General features: G+C 44.4%; 1 protein-coding gene and 1 non-coding gene across 2 annotated transcripts in view; one reads left to right on the forward strand and one right to left on the reverse strand.

Moving 5' to 3' along the window:
* The window catches only part of LOC126428111 (corticotropin-releasing factor-binding protein), a 1,025,460-nt gene that overhangs the window by 357,267 nt on the left and 650,609 nt on the right, over nt 1-17,584 (reverse strand). The window lies entirely within an intron of this gene.
* On the forward strand, nt 6,284-6,356 carry Trnat-agu (transfer RNA threonine (anticodon AGU)). Its single transcript has one exon. It is a non-coding gene; the product is annotated as a tRNA-Thr (tRNA).

Raw genomic sequence — 17,584 nt, forward strand, 5'->3', positions numbered from 1 at the left:
GGGCCTGCTCCCCTTGTTTTGAGTGGCACTATCACAGGACAAGCCTACGTTTATGTTTTAAGCTCCTTCTTGCTTTCCACTGTTGAACAGCAACTTCAACACGATCGAGCATCTGTTCATAATGCACGGCTTCTGGCGAAGTGGTTACACGACAATAACATCCCTGTAATGGAGTGACCTGTACAGAGTCCTGACCTGAATCCTATAGGACACCTTTGGGATGTTTCGGAATGCTGACTTCGTGCCAGGCCTCACCGACCGATATGGATACCTCTCCTCAGTGCAGCGCTCCATGAAGAATGGGCCGCCATTCCCCAAGAAACCTTCCAGCACCTGATTGAACGTATGCCCGCGAGAGTGGAAGCTGTCATCAAGGCTAAGGGTGGGACAAAACCGTACTGAATTCCAACATTACCGATGGAGGGAGTCATGAACTTTAAAGTCATTTTCGGCCAGGTGTCGTAATACTTTTGATCACACAGTGTATGTAGAACAATGCTAGTGATAAGTGTCAGTGAAGTACTGTTTCCGCAGTTTTATACCTCTCTTCAGAAGCATCATGGGCAGTTAAGACCAAAAATTAAAAAAAAAAGAAATTGTAATTCACGTAGCAAAATCTCTAAAAGTGGGACAGATTAATTACAACTGGAAAATCCTCTTACCATCTGCAGAAAATAAGTCATTGCTTTTGTTGGATTCTTGAACTGGACATAACGACATCTCTGACTTTAGGAGGGTGACGAAGAGATTGTTAATATAATTGAGATTCCACCCGAAACTAATAGTGCCTTTCAGCCTCTCGATAAAAAAGTTTTTCAACAGTGAAAATAATTTTTCGGAAAATTATCGGATAATGTAGTTTGCGACAGGTCTTTCTCATTTCATGTTTATCAGCGGAACAGTATTACTAAATTTGCATTGTCAGTGTGCATCAACGCGTTTTACGAACCTGATGATGTATGCCTGGTACGCGGCACAATATGCAGAAAAATGGCCACGACCATTCAAGTTCCCTCTAAATAAAACTAGTAATTACTGTGAGGCGCCTGAATGCATTAATTTTTCTTTTATCAGGTGCGCCTGCTGTAAGGAAAAGGTTTTTTTTCGTCATTCAATAGACACTACGTATTTTTGTGACGATTACAGGCAATACGTATGGAACTGTTTCATATTTAGTAAAATATACATTACTAAGACATTATCCTAAGGACCGTGCTATAGGAATTGTTATGAAATATTTATACCAACAAATTGAAATCCCGATGGATGGAAGTCGTCAGTATAACTGTCCATATGAACTGCAGGTTATTCAAAATAAATTAGTGATTTGGGACATTTATGATATGGTTTAAGTGCTTCAAATTTGAATGTGTGCGCTTTAGACTTCACTCTACGCGGTGCTACGTTCTCTCGTCACGGCTGCGTCTGCTTATTCGCCGATTCGGCGTTAGACAGTAAGGGCTGTACAAACCGCTGTTATAAGCGGTTCTTTGTGTGGCAAAAATCAGTAATTTTAACATTAAAAACAAATACTTGCAGTGCATCTTAGCAGCTAAAATTTTGACAGTGCATTGCTTTCGTTGCATTCTTCCCTTGTGAGGATAGGTATCGACATGCCAGGTTGGAATAATCCCTTGTTATCTTCGTGGGTCCATCATGGCCAGGGGATATCGGTTGGTAAGTACACACATCAAAAATGTTTTGCATGATCTCGGTTTAGAGAGTTCCGGAACCTGTGCAGAAAATTGGAATAGAAATCAACGTTAACATCTATTTCTCCCTTTTTATTGCTCATGAAAACCAAACATTGCATGTTGTACCACCATACAGCAAGACCTTCAGAGGTGGTGTTCCACACTGCTGTACAAACCAGTACCTCTAATACCCGGTACCACTTCCTCTTGCATTGATGCATGCCTGTATTTGTCGTGGCATACTATCCACAAGTTCATCAAGGCTCTGTTGGTCCAGATTGTCCAAATCCTCAGTGGCGATTTGGCGTAGATCCCTCAGAGCGCTTGGTGGGTCGCGTCGTCCATAAACATCGCTTCTCAATCTATCCTAGGCATGTTTGATAGTGTTCATGTCTGGAGAAAATGCTGGTCACTCTAGTCGAGCGATGTCGTTATCCTGAAGGAAGTCATTCACAATATGTGCACGATGGGGGCGCGAATCGTTTTCCATGAAGACGAATTCCTCGCCAATGTGCTGCCGATATGGTTACACTATCGGTCGGAGGATGGCATTCACATATTGTACAGCCGTTACGGCGCCTTCCATGACCACCAGCGGCGTACGTCGGCCCCACATAATGCCACTCCAGAACATCAGGGAATCTTTACCTTGCTGCACTCGCTGGACAGTGTGTCTAAGGCGTTCAGCTTACCGGGTTGCCTCCAAACACCGACGATTGTCTGGTTGAACGCATATGCGACACTCATCGGTGAAGAGAACGTGATGCCAATCCTGAGCGGTCCATTCGGCATGTTGCTGGGCCCATCTGTACCGCGCTGCATGGTGTCGTGGTTGCAAAGATGGACCTCGCCATGGACGTCGGGAGTGAAGTTGAGCATCATGCAGCCTACTGCGCACAGTTTGAGTCGTAACACGACGTCCTGTGGCTGCACGAAAAGCATTATTCAACATGGTGGCGTTGCTGTCTCGGTTCCTCCGAGACATAATCCGTAGGTAGCCGTCATCCACTACAATAGTAGCCCTTTGGCGGTCTGAGCGAGGCATGTCATCGACAGTTACTGTCTCTCTCTGTATGTCTTCCGTGTCCGAACAACATCGCTTTGGTTCACTCCGAGACGCCTGTCACTTCTCTTGTTGAGAGCCCTTCCTGGCACAAAGTAACAATGCGGACGCAGTAGAACTGCGGTATTGACCGTTTAGGCCTGGTTGAACTACAGACAACACGAGCCGTGTACCTCCTTCCTGGTGGAATGACTGGAACTGATCAGCTGTCTGACCCCCTCCGGGTAATAGGCGCTGCTCATGCATGGTTGTTTACATCTTTGGGCGGGTTTAGTGACATCTCTGGTCAATCAAAGGGGTTGTGTCCGTGACACAACATCCATACTCAAGGTCTGTCTTCAAGGAATTCTGGGAACCGGGGTGATGCAAAACATTTTTTGATGTGTGTAATTTTCAATGTCAATAAAATCACCAACAGCTGTATACTTTAGGACCTTTTATTTTATCCTGAAAGCAACTAGTTTCGGCATATCCTTTTGCCATCTTCAGGGTTCATACGCTTATATCCAAATAAACGAACTTGTCGATAGGGCCATAAATTACTGGATGTAGTGAATTCCAGTCGTTATACAGGTGCTTATGAAGCAACTGTATAACGATTGGAATTCATGATAACCAGTAATTTATGGCACGGTAAGACAAGTTATTTTATTTGGATAGAAGGGTATGGGGCCTCAAATAGCAAAATGAAATGTCGAAAGTGGTTGCTTTCAGAATAAAATAAAATATCTTAAAGTGTATGGCGCTTCAGTCCAGAACCGCGCTGCTGCTACGGTTGCAGGTTCGAATACTGCCTCGGGCATGGATGTGTGTGATGTCCTTAGGTTGGTTAGGTTGAAGTAGTTCTAAGTTCTTGGGGACTGATGAACTCAGATGTTAAGTTCCATAGTGCTTAGAGCCATTTGAACCACTTTTGAAGTCTACGGTTGTTGGTGAATTTTATTGACACTGAAAACTCCCTTGTTAGTCCAGCTACAAACCGACGGTTCTGAACGGTCCCTCAAGCCTCAGGAGGTGCAACATATGTCCTGGTCTCTTCCCTGCTAGCACTGCGCGCGACCTTGATGTGCGTCTGTACTACGTAGAAACCCAGAACGTGGTCTGCAGTTGCCCGGAATGTTCCACGGAAACAAGATTACAGCAAGATGTTTCTCATGCAGTGATGCAGTTACGTCACACTCCGTCATGTTACACGCTAGAGTCCTCTAGCGGCATACGGTTGCAACTTCCGTCAGGGAAGCGAGAAGTCGATGGAGTAACATGCATGACGTGGAATACTTCAACCGATATTGAGAGCAGAATAAAAAAAAAAAAAAAAAAAAAAAAAAAAAAAAAAAAAAAAAAAAGACCTCGGAGGCATTACTTTTCAGCAGGCCCTCATAATTAGAAGAAAAGGATGCTGTGTGTTTCAAGGTTACTAATACGTTACGAGAGTATAAGCCTTGTCTCCTATTGTATACATCAACTTCCAAGGCTGTGTGCAAGTTTAGAGTAGAGTCCGTGACGAAGTTAGGGTGGAAATTTGAATGCGAACAATCCTCCGGGCGGGGAATGCTAATGTTTGTAATGTGCGGCGCGCCCATTCATGAAATATTCACGATTCTCCTCTCACTTCCGGTCCTCCGACCAGCCTGTCGCTTCACGCATAGCGTATCAGCATGTTTATTCAGTACAGCGGTAGGATCTGTAGCAACGCGCCGTCAAATTCAGTCTGCTTTTACGCCATCGTTTCTGAACACTTCATTTCAAACGGTCATATGTGTGGCTGAAATGTGTTTCGTGACAGGAGGAATTATCTGTGGCTAAGTGGTCCAGTACCAGAGCGCCCTATCCACAGGTCCGTGCGCATATCCTTGGCAGTCCTCGGAATTGTGACCTCTGGAAGCGTCTGTTAATGTGGAAAATGCCGATTTATAGTGTGGCTCGGCGTACATATTAAAAGCTGTAGGCCACCCTTTAACTGACTGGGCAGTACCGAGCGAGGTGGCGCAGTGGTTAGACACTGGACTCGCATTCGGGAGGACGACGGTTCAATCCCTCGTCCGGCCATCCTGATTTAGGTTTTCCGTGATCTCCCTAAATCGCTCCAGGCAAATGCCGGGATGGTTCCTTTCAAAGGGCACGGCCGACTTCCTTCCCCGTCCTTCCCTAATCCGATGAGACCGATGACCTCGCTGTCTGGTCTCCTTCCCCCAACAAACCAACCAAGCAACTGACTGGGCAGTTCCACTCATGGATAAGAGGAAGGCAATGGCATAATGACTTGTGATACGGACATACTTAGTAAACTACTGTAGAGTCCAAAGCAAACATAGGTTTGACGGTAACTTTACGTCATATATGTAATATCTGTTCTTTTGGACACACACAATACATATGCATGAAAGAGAAGCAGTGGTTGGGAACAGAGTGAGACAGGGTTGTAGCCTATCCCCGATGTCATTCAATCTGTATATTGAGCAAGCACTAAGGAAACAAAAGAACAATTCCGAGTAGGAAATAAAATCCATGGAGAAGAAATAAAAAGTTTGAGGTTCGCCGATGACATTGTAATTCTGTCAGAGGCAGCAAAGGACTTGAAAAGAACGGAATGGACAGTGTCTTGAAAGGAGGATATAAGATGAAAATCAACAAAAGCAGAACGAGGATAATGGAATGTGGTCGAATTAAGTCGGGTGGTGGCTGAGGGAATTAGATTAGGAAATGAGACGCTTGAAGTAGTAAATGAATTTTTCTATTTTGGGAGCGAAATAACTGATGATGGTCAAAGTAGAGAGGATATAAAATGTAGACTGGCATGGCAAGGAAAGCATTTCTGAAGAAGAGAAATTTGTTAACATCGAGTACAGATTTAAGTGCCAGGAAGTCGTTTCTGAAAGTATTTGTATGGAGTGTAGTCATGTATGGAAGTGAAACGTGGACGATAAATAGTTTGGACAGGAAGAGAATAGAAGCTTTCGAAATGTGGTGCTACAGAAGAATGCTGGAGATTAGATGGGTAGATCACATAACTAATGAGGAGGTATTGAACAGAATTGGGGAGGAGAGGAGTTTGTGGCACAACTTGACTAGAAGAAGGGATCTGTTGGTAGGACATGTTCTGAGGCATCAAGGGATCACCAATTTAGTATTGGGAGGCCGCGTGAAGGGTAAAAATCGTAGAGGGAGACCAAGAGATGAATACACTAAGCAGATTCAGAAGGATGTAGGTTGCAGTAAGTACTGGGAGATGAAGAAGCTTGCACAGGATAGAGTAGCATGTAGAGCTGCATCAGACCAGTCTCAGGGCTGAAGACCACAACAACAACATATATATCATCCTCATTACTCACAGCATTTCGACGATTCCTGTAAGAGTTCGAGCCTGGTGTGCATCTGCAATGAAGTCATTGGCCATTTCGTCTTCATTGAATAGTAATGGGGATGAAATGCAAGGATCACTATATCTGTAATGTGTGGATAAGTTGAGAGTCGGGGTCTGATGGAGGTCTCCTACAGTAATAAGTGCAGTTGGAATGATCACTCTGTCTGGATGGCTCAGTGGTCAGAGCATCTGTCTAGTAAGCAGGAGACCTGGGTTCGAATCCTGGTCCAGCACAACATTTCAACTTTCACTGTTGATTTAAATCAACTGGCTCCAAGCCAGTGTCTGTTATTTGTTTGAGCTTTACTTCACTTTGACAGAAACTAGGCACGTCAAGGCAAAATCCCAGCACCACCACCACCACCATCCTTCTTTGCCAGAGATTAAGTTGTAGCCCATGCCTCAGTGATTTCATCGCTCGATTGGGCCTGTAGGGATAGTTGAAATTCATACAAGTTATGAAGTTGCATGTACATACTAAGTATGTACATGTATGTATGTATGTATGTATATATACGTGTATATATGTATGTATACGTGTATGTATGTATACGAGTATGTACGTATACGTGTATGTATGTATACGTGTATGTATCTACAGGGTGACAATAACTCAACTATATGAAACAAAATCGTCGTAACTTCCGAACGGTTTGAGTTAGGACCTTCAAACTGCATGGTTGGCCATGGGACATGATGGTAACTAATATGCGCATTATGGTTGGTTTAGTGACAAATCTCACGTTAATTAGGCTGGGTTCGTCAATAAGGAAAACTGGCACATTTGGGGGACTTACAATCCGCACCCTTAATGGATTACTGTGCGGTGTTCAGTGTCCAGTCACAGAATAATCGGTGTGATACTTCTTGACGGCACGCTGACTAGCAAATGGTACACGAAGATTTTGGAAGATCATTTCATCCCCGTTACCCAAAGTGACGCTGATATCGACAAGATGTGGCTCATGCATGACGGATCTCGACCCCATCGAACCAGGAGAGTGTGCGATGTCCTGGAGGAGTACTTTGGGGAGTGCATTCTGGCTCTGAGGTACCCAGAGGCCACTGGCATGGGCCTCGACTGGCCGCCATATTCTCCAGATCTGAACACATGCGACTCCTCTCAGAGGTGCTATATTAAAGACGAGGTGTACAGCAATAACTCCAAACGATTACTGAGCTGAGAACAGCCATTCAGGAGGTCACCGACAGCATCGATGTTCTGGCACTTCAGCGTGTCTTCCAGAATTTCGCTATTCGTCTGCGCCACATCATCGCCAATGATAGCAGGCAAGTCGAACATGTCATAACCACAATCCGAATTATCTGTAGTGACATTTACATGCGCGGAAAAACCCATACTTACGTCATCTAGTATTTGAGAATGGGAGCACCTATAGACTTGCAACAAAGTTTAGACGTAATTTCAAACCTTTATGAAACCTTTTCTCGTTGACAACCCACACAATACGATGAAAGAAAAAACGTTTATCACTTACTACTTACAAATGTCAGTATCTCAAAAAAATGGCTCTGAGCACTATGGGATTTAACTTCTGAGGTCATCAGTCCCCTAGAACTTAGAAGTAATTAAACCTAACTAACCTAAGGACATCACACACATCCATCCCCGAGGCAGGATTCGAACCTGCGACCGTAGCGGTCTCGCAGTTCCAGACTGTAGACATTAGAACCGCTTGGACACCCTGGCCGGCTGTCAGTATCTCACTTATATAAATGAAATAGTGGATAAAACATGAAGCATAGTAATGTTTTATGAAATAAACCCATATAGCTATAAATTTAAACAAATTACATACTATGCAATTATACTGTATTTAAACAATTTTTAATATAAAGGAATGATGCGTGTTCTGAAAATCAGATATTTGGCTTGCTATCATCACATGGCCACCAGTTAATTGATGGCTGGTGCTTATCCTGGAAGGTATAAGCTTTGTGGAATGTGCCATCTGCAAGTGGAATTACCTCTTCGTGCGCGAGGTGATGGATAAGAAGTTGGCAAAATTTAGTGTACTAACAACATTTATTTTTTCAAACAAGACGTAAATTATACTACACAAGTTATAGATTGAATACCCTAAACAACTAACAGGTGATTTAATGCTCCACTGGGTGGATCCTGGTTGGCAAAGACAGTTTAACTAGGTGACCAGTGAGTCAAGTACTCTGGCCCTAGAAATGTGAATAACGCAAGCTGAATTGATCTGGCACAGAGCAGATTTTGATTGATCAAATCTACTGAAGTTTCTCTACATAGGTGCAGCTGAGAGCAAGTAGCGATTGAGATCTGTACCCCCTGACAATGCCAGAGTGGCAGTACGTTACCCTGTAAACTTGGTGCGGTGACGTGTCTTGCAGTTGGCGAGATGTGTGCGGCAGAGGAGGTGAGACGTGGAGGCGGCACCTGTGAATCCATCGCGGCCACGAAAGAAACGCAAAAATGTCTCAGTCTAGCGATCAAGCAGACACCGCAATTTACTGTCTACCAGAGCCCTGAAATCATAATAGATTTCAGTGTGTAACACACCCGTTCGCTGGTCGTACCAAGGACCAATTTGGCTCACTTTACGACACAGTGCACAAAGATACCAAATGTCAAGACTGGTAAACCAAACATGAATAAGTGTGCCCTCAGCAAACGAGTAGTTCGAGACGTTTGAAGTCCCACTTTCGGTACAGTAAGAACTTCACCAGAGGCTCCCCAGTCTAAACTATTCGCAAGTGAAATCAGTCCCAGGACAGGTCCCAAGTACCAACCACACATGCCAGAGCTTCGACTAGAGTCCCTTACCAGACCAAAGTCCCGCACCCCAGTGCTTCGCACCTCTCCAGAAAAAAATTCCGTTTTCTCACAAACTGCACGAACGACACCACCTTCATCCCATTTTGAGCAAATCACGGGGCTCTAGACGTGCTAAATCCCCCCTCCCAGACCACGGCACAAATTCATGTTGAAGCAGGGCAAAGGCTAAGAAACCTGTGTGTGTAAAAAAAAAGACCCGCCAATTACTGGATTTTTTAAGTGTTTGCAGAGGGAGAAGAGATATTTTCTCTGAAGTTGTGTCTCTTCCCATGGGCAAGATCTCAAAGATCTTTATCTAAATGGCCTGTGCTTTGGAGCTTGTTAGTCCTAGCTATGAGGTGTAATAAAGATTCTGTCTCTAAATGTTTCTCAGACGCTGCAGTTTTCTTATACAACACAGGCAGCCAAAGGAAGTGTTAATAAATAAATAAATGTCATGTGACCAGAGCTTCACGTTGGGTGGACCATTCGCCTGGTGCAAGTCTTTCGATTTGACGCCACTTCGGCGACTTGCGCGTCGATGGGGATGAAATGATGATGATTAGGACAACACAACACCCAATCCCTGAGCGAAGAAAATCTCCCACCGAGCCAGGAAACGAACCCGGGCCCTTCGGATTGATATTCTGTGGCGCTGAACACTCAATTACCAGGGGAGGACAGGGAAGAGTTCACCGACCTACTTGTACTATTGGCAAACACGAAAACATGTGAATTCTTATTGTGTGTAGCTCTGCACACATTGCCCGGTTTATGACTCCACTGGATAGACATGTTCCCTTAGGCCATCGCCGCAGCCCAGGCTTCTGCTGGCACTGCAGCAGGTATCACGGCATTGTTCTGCTGGAGCCCTGTTTTGATGAAGGGCTGCCCTGTCTGCCCTGTACGGCTGTGGGCCTTTCTGGCAAGATTTACTAAGGGATGGGCTCACCACCAATTGCTTTCATCTGCCTACAATCCGTTTCTATGAGCTAAGAATCATAAAAATACCTCATGCTTTTAGTGCCCTACCAGGCTCCATCAACATCTGCTCAGACTGTTAACTTTCTAGAGTCTCACTCAACTTGTGCCAGGTTGTAATAAGATCTTTAATAATTTTCCTTATGCGAAAAATAGGTGAGAGAGTAACTTGCTGTCTCTCAAAGTCATATGTGTTCATGGTGACAATGACTGGTGCACTGGAAGAGTCTACAATACCATCAGTCAATGGCAGCACCTTCCTTCTAAACCAATGAATCTGTTTATCAATCGTTCTTTCCATCGCTGTCATTAGACTTAGTAAAAGAAATATTTTCTTGGACAGTCTTCTGTCACAGTGACTGACGCAGTAGTAGATAAAATCGTTGTCGTCTGGTGATGTAAGTGACTGGCCCATTCGCCTTCTTCACTCTGTGGCTGGTCTTCTGTTCAGGAAGTACAGTTATAGGTTGGGATTTAATACTGGATCGCGATTGCTGCAATGGAGTTGTGTTACCTGCATAACAGTGTTCACCCGATGATTATTCACCAAGGACTATATGGACAATGAATCCTTCTCTACTGTGGCCGTGCGGTTAAAGGCGCTGCAGTCTGGCACCGCAAGACCGCTACGGTCGCAGGTTCGAATCCTGCCTCGGGCATGGATGTTTGTGATGTCCTTAGGTTAGTTAGGTTTAACTTGTTCTAAGTTCTAGGGGACTAATGACCTCAGCAGTTGAGTCCCATAGTGCTCAGAGCCATTTGAACCTTCTCTACTGGTCCAGCCATCTTGACGCAGACCAATTCTTCTCAGTCAGGCGGTACTACCAAAGGCCACACAACGTGAAGGAGAGTCAAGCCAGAATCGCGACACAAAACATGTCGAAGCAGAAGCATTTGTATCACAGTTTGTAGTTCGGGGGTCGTACGCTAGTTGTGTTGCCGCTGTGGCAGTGGGCGGAGTAGAAAGCAGTAGAAAGGGTCAAGACTGGTGTCCAATGCTTACAACACACAACTTTGCAGTTGCTTTGCGCCAGTGAACAAACATGTAATTTCAACCTGCTAACTTCCAAGCTGAAGATCGAAGTCACAATGAGATTCCTGCAACATTGTACTTCACAAGCCAACTAACGGTGCTTGGCCTAGGATACTACTGATACCACTAACTGATCGCCCTTTCACCTTTAAAAAAAAAACTTATCCATATTTTGCGGCTGTAAATGTGATTGTTTTCAACACACGGAAAGTTTGAATAAAAACGCCTTCAGTCACGATTTTTTTCGTGTTTTGTTGAATTACACGACGCATTTCGGACCCTCTGGGTTGACCTTCAAGTGTAAATCTACTACTAAATGATTTACATTTGCTCTTGCTCACTCGTAGCAAATGTAAATTCTGTATTAGATGATTTGTACCTGAAGATGGGCCCATTGTATCCGAAATGCGTCGTGTAATTTCATGACGGAAGGAGTTTTTATTCAATTTCTTGTGATTCCCCCTTCCTTATTCCAATCGCAAATCACACTTGAGAAGAATGATTGTCAGTACGCCTCTGTAGTATCTCTAATTTCTCGAGTTTGGTCACTTTTGTGAGATGTATGTGCGAAGACGTAATGTATTGTCTGACTCTTCCCAGTGGTAAAAAACAGTCAATACCGTCACCGCGCGATAGCGATGGAAATGTTACCGATGATGCTGCCACTAAAGCCGAATTACTAAATACAGTTTTCCATAATTCCTTCACGAAAGAAGACGAAGTAAATATTCCAGAATGCGAAATCAGAACAGCTGTTAGCATGAGTGACATAAAAGTAGATACCTTAGGTGTTGCGAAACAAATCATTTAAGAAAGGCAAGTCTTCCGGTCCAGATTGTATACCAATCAGCTTCCTTTCAGAGTATGCAGAGACAATAGCGCCTTCCTTAGCAATCATACACAACCGCTCACTTGACGAAAGGTCTGTTCCTAAGGACTGGAAAGTAGCACAGGTCACACCAATATTCAAGAAAGGAAATAGGAGTAACCCATTTAAGCACAGACCCATATCACTGACCTCAATTTGCAGTAGGATTTTGGAGCATATAGAACATTATTAATCACCTTGACGAAAATGACTTATTGATGCATAACCAACACGGATTCAGAAAATATCGTTCTTACGCAACGGAGCTAGCTCTTTATTCCCATGGAGTAATAAGTGCTGTCGACAAGGTATCTCAGATCGATTCCATATTCCTATATTTCCAGAAGGCTTTTGATACCGTTCCTTACAAGCGACTATTAATCAAACTGCGTGCATATGGAGTATCGTCTCAGTTGTGTGGCTGGATTCGTGAATTCCTCTCACAGAGGTCACAGTTCGTAGTGATAGACGGTGAATCGTCGAGTAAAACAGAAGTGATATCTGGCGTTCCGCAAGGTAGTGTCATAGCCCCTCTGCTGTTCCTGATCTACATAAATGATCTAGGTCATAAACTGAGCCCCTTGGATTGTTTACAGATGACGCTGTAGTTTACCGTTTAGGAAAATCATTAGACCATCAATTCCAATTAAAAAATGATCTAGAGAGAATTCCTGTGTCGTGAGGAAAGTGGCAATTGGGACTAAACAAAGAAAAGTACGAAGTGATCCACATGGGTACTAAAGGAAATACGATAAATTTTGGGTATACGATAAATCGCACAGATCTAAGGGCTGTCAGTTCGACTAAATACCTAGGAATTACAATTACGAGCAACTTAAATTGGAGAGACCACATAGATAATATTGTGGGGAAGGCGGAACAAAGACTGCGCTTTGTTGGCAGAACACTTAGAAGATGCGACAAACCCACTAAAATGACAGCCTACAGTGCACTTGTCCGTCCTCTGCTGGAATATTGCTGCGCGGTGTGCGATCCTTATGAGGTAGGATTGACGGAGGACATCGAAAAAGTGCAAAGAAGGCCAGCTCGTTTCGTGTTATTTAGCAATAGGGGTGAGAGTGTCACTGATATGATAAGCGGGTTGGGGTGGCAGTCACTGAAACAAAGGCGGTTTTCTTTGCGGCGAGGTCTATTTACGGTATTTCAATCACCAACTTTCTCTTCCGAACGCGAAAATATTTTGTTGACACCCACCTACGTAGGGAGAAATGATCGTCATAATAAAACAAGAGAAATCAGAGCTCGAACGGAAAAATTCAGGTGTTCCTTTTTCCCACGCGCCATTCGAGAGTGGAACGGTAGAGAATTAGTATGAAAATGGTTCGATGAATCCTCTGCCAGGCACTTAAGCGTGAATTGCAGAGTAACCATGTAGATGTAGATGGAGATAGTTGTGTTTTGAAATTTCAGTAGTAAACCTCTACGCGATGCACAACGGCTCTCTTGTAGCGTGTGCCACTGGAGTTTGTTGAGCAGCTCTGTAATGCTGTCGCGCCGACTAAACGATCCCGCGCCCTCCGTCATTGGATCTTCTCTGTCTCGTGTATCAGTCCTACCTGACAAGGATCCCACACTGATGGACAATACTCAATAATCGGTCGAACAAGCGGCCTGTAAGAAACTTCCTTTGTGGCTGAGTTAAGATTCTTGCTTTGGATTACATTCTAGCGTCTGCTTTTCCTACTATTTGTTTTACTGTAGCGTTCCACTTAAGGTAGCTCTGGATAGTTATACGGGTTGTTCAAAAAATCTCTCCGCGGTGCCGTATGATTGTTAGCGGCGCCTGCCGTATGCCGCAGTGAATTTACCGAAATGAAACTCAGTGAAATACAAGTTATTAATTTATTGAATATTCATTCTTACTTACAAATTTTCACATTAAATGTTGAAAGTGCCCCCCCCCCACCCCCCCGTTGTTGAATACACAATTCAATTCGTCTAAACATGTTTCCAAAAACAAGCTGTAACATTTCTTCTGCAACGGAGGCAGTGCAAGTGGGTGTTGCAGTTTTCAATTCATCGATGGCTTTTGGACCGTTTTTATAGACAGTTGCTTTCGCTGCACCCCAGAAGTAAAAGTCTGGCGGTGTTATGTTCGGCGATCGTGGAGGCCAAAGTCCCTGTGAAATTATGCGATCACCAAAAACATCAGCAAGCAGTGACACTGAAACGCGAGTTGTATGAGCGGTTGTACCATCTTGTTGAAAATAACCGTTCAGTATTTCACTTAACACTAGTTCTCCTATGAATGGGTACAGAATATCACTGCAGTATCGTCGTGCGTTTGTTGTTTCGTTGAAAAATATAGGACCCACAATCCAACGTCTAGGAATTGCAGTCCAAACTCCTATTTTCACAGAATGAAGTGGTTCCTCATGAATACACAATCGATTTGCAGTACTCCACATACGAGAATTCTGCGAGTTCATGTACCTGGATAAATGAAACCACGCCTAGTCAGTGAAAAACGTTTCATTAAGAATATCCCTTTCATTTTGTTGAACGAAATTTTTGAACCATTGACAATAATGCACTCTCTTGCCATGATCAGTATTTTTCAGTTCTTGCACGACTGTCACTTTGTATGGGAAGAGTTCTAATTTTTTCCTTACAGCTGTGTGAGCCATTCCGACACTAACATCGATTTCCTGGGGGAGTTTTCTTACTGACTTGTTCGGACTCGTGGACATTTTATCGCAAATTTCGAATATTTTATCCTCAGACAAAACGCTAGGACGACCACTTCTCGGTGCATCTGTCACTGAACCCGTACTACGAAATTTGTTAATCAAATCTCGCACAGTATCACGATGTGGGAGTGTTGTCTCCGGGAAAACTGAATTGAATGTTTGACGAACTGAAACTGTGTATTTACCGCCAGCTTTGAACACTTGTTCGACCAAAAACACACCTTGTTCAATGGTTAGCATTTTAACAGTGACAAAAACGAAACAAACGAACAAAGGAACTAAATTTAATTGATCACATCAACACGTAACAAAACACACCAACGATACTACTGACGCTGGCTGAGATAAACGAAACAGTGAAATGTGGGGAGAGTCCACTTGAAGGTTCAAAAATGGTTCAAATGGCTCTGAGCACTATGGGACTCAACTGCTGTGGTCATTAGTCCCCTAGAACTTAGAACTACTTAAACCTAACTAACCTAAGGACATCACAAACATCCATGCCCGAGGCAGGATTCGAACCTGCGACCGTAGCATCCACTTGAAGGGAAGGAACCCAGGCAGGCGAACAATCATACGGCACGCGGAGAGACTTCTTGAACACCCCGTACTTAGATACTTTATACTACACTGCAGATATCCTTTCCAGCAATTTGTCATCAATAGTGCAGTTGTACTGCAGTGGGTTTCTCTTTCTACGTATGCACAGTATGTTACGTTTATTTACGCTCAGAGTCAACCGTCATAACCTGCACCATTCATCATTTTAGCGTCTCCTTAGAAACGAACATAATTACTCCGACTTTACAACGACACGTCTAGAGCCACAGGACCAGCTATGCAGCATATGCTATCAGAAATCTTCCATTACCCTCGTTTTAGTGATGTCGATATTCATTTTACTTTGTATAACTTCTTTATAGTATACTCATAACAAGACAGTAATGTACACTACTGGCCATTAAAATTGCTACACCACGAGGATGACGTTCTACAGATGCGAAAATTAACCGACAGGGAGATGATGCTGTGATATCCAAATGATTAGCTTTCAGAGCATTCACACAAGGTTGGCGCCGGTGACGACACCTACAAAGTGCTGACATGAGGAAAGTTTCCAACCGATTTCTCATACGCAAACAGCAGTTGACCGGCGTTCCCTGGCGAAACGTTGTTCTGTTGCCTCGTGTAAGGAGGCGAAATGCGTACCATCACGTTTCCGACTTTGATAAAGGTCGGATTGTAGCCTATCGCGACTGCGGTTTATCGTATCGCGACATTGCTGCTCGCGTTGGTAGAGATCCAACGAATGATAGCAGAATATGAAATCGGTGGGTTCAGGAGGGTAATACGGAACGCCTTGCTGGATCCCAACGACCTCGTACCTAGCAGTCGAGATTGCAGGCATCTTATCCGCTTGGCTGCAGCGGATCGTGCAGCCACATCTCGATCCCTGACTCAACAGATGGGGACGTTTGCAAAACAACAACCATCTGCACGAACAGCTCGACGACGTTTGCAGTAGCATGGACTATCAACTCGGAGACCGTGGCTGCGGTTACCCTTGACGCTGCATCACAGACAGGAGCGCCTGCGATGGTGTACTAAACGACGAACCTGGGTGCACGAATGGCAAAACGTCATTTTCTCGGATGAATCCAGGTTCTGTTTACAGCATCATGATGGTCGCATCCGTGTTTGGCGACATTGCGGTGAACGCACATTGGAAGCGTGTATTCGTCATCGCCATACTGGAGTATCATCTGGCGTGGTGGTATGGGGTACTATTGGTTACACGGCTCGGTCACCTCTTGTTCGCATTGACGGCACTTTGAACAGTGGACGTTACATTTCAGATGTGTTACGACCTGTGGCTCTACCCTTCATTCGATCCCTGCGAAACCCTACAGTTCAGCAGGATAATGCACGACTGCATGTTGCAGGTCCTGTACGGCCCTTTGTGGATACAGAAAATGTTCAACTGGTGCCCTGGCCAGCACACTCTCCAGATCTCTCACCGACTGAAAACGTCTGGTCAATGGTGGCCGACACAATACGCCAGTCACTACTCTTGAGGAACTGTGGTATCGTGTTGAACCTGTACATCCCATTCAAGCTCTGTTTGACTCAATGCCCAGGCTTATCACGGCCGTTATTACGGCCAGATGTGGTTGTTCTGAGTACTGATTTCTCAGGATCTATGCACCCAAATTGCGTGAAAATGTAATCACATGTCAGTTCTAGTATAATATATTTGTCCGATGAATAGCCGTTTATCATCTGCATTTCTTCTTGGTGTAGCAATTTTAATGGCCAGTAGTGTAATTACTCCGACTTTACAACGACACGTCTATAGCCACAGGACCAGCTGTGAAGCATATGCTATTAGAAATCTTCTATTATCCTTGTTTTAGTGTTCTTGATATTAATCGTTCTTTGTATAACTTCCTCATAGTATACTCTTAACAGGACAGCAACGTAGACGTTGGTTGCTTGTGCGGCTGTGTTGAGAAGACAGACGAAGGCGTCAGAGGACAGGAAGCGGGCGTGTGTCCACAAAGTAGCGGATAGCGATGGCGGCTGAGCGGCCTGTTTTACGAGCAGTTCGGCGGACGGAGGGGCGTCGAAACGATTCACCTCCCTCCCCCCCCCTCCTCCTCCTGCACCCCCTGTCTAACCGGGAGCCGCTATCAGCCGTCGCAGGCACCAAGGGGCGGGGATGGAGTGGTCAGCTAAACTCTTTTGTCTCTAAGGGCGCGACAGCTTCCAGCCTGCTGGAGGCCATTCACATCCGCTGCTGGAGAAGCAATCGGCAAGTCTCCCCATCGGTCAGCCACCTCACTTTCGCCCTTGTGGTCAAGGTACTTGACCGAGGTGGGGTTGTCAGTGTAACAAAACATTTTAGAAGACATACAAACTGGCTAGGCAGTATTGCTCTGTTACTTGTTTATCTCCATCCTGTCTTCAAATATGGCCTTGGTTGCAGAAACTGAAGCAAAATTTCGAGCGGGATTAGGAAAAATTGCGAAATTATAAACAGCAAAACCCAAGCAAGTGTAACTAC

The sequence above is a fragment of the Schistocerca serialis genome, chromosome 12 (assembly GCF_023864345.2).
Source record: "Schistocerca serialis cubense isolate TAMUIC-IGC-003099 chromosome 12, iqSchSeri2.2, whole genome shotgun sequence".
NCBI classification, from domain to species: domain Eukaryota; kingdom Metazoa; phylum Arthropoda; class Insecta; order Orthoptera; family Acrididae; genus Schistocerca; species Schistocerca serialis.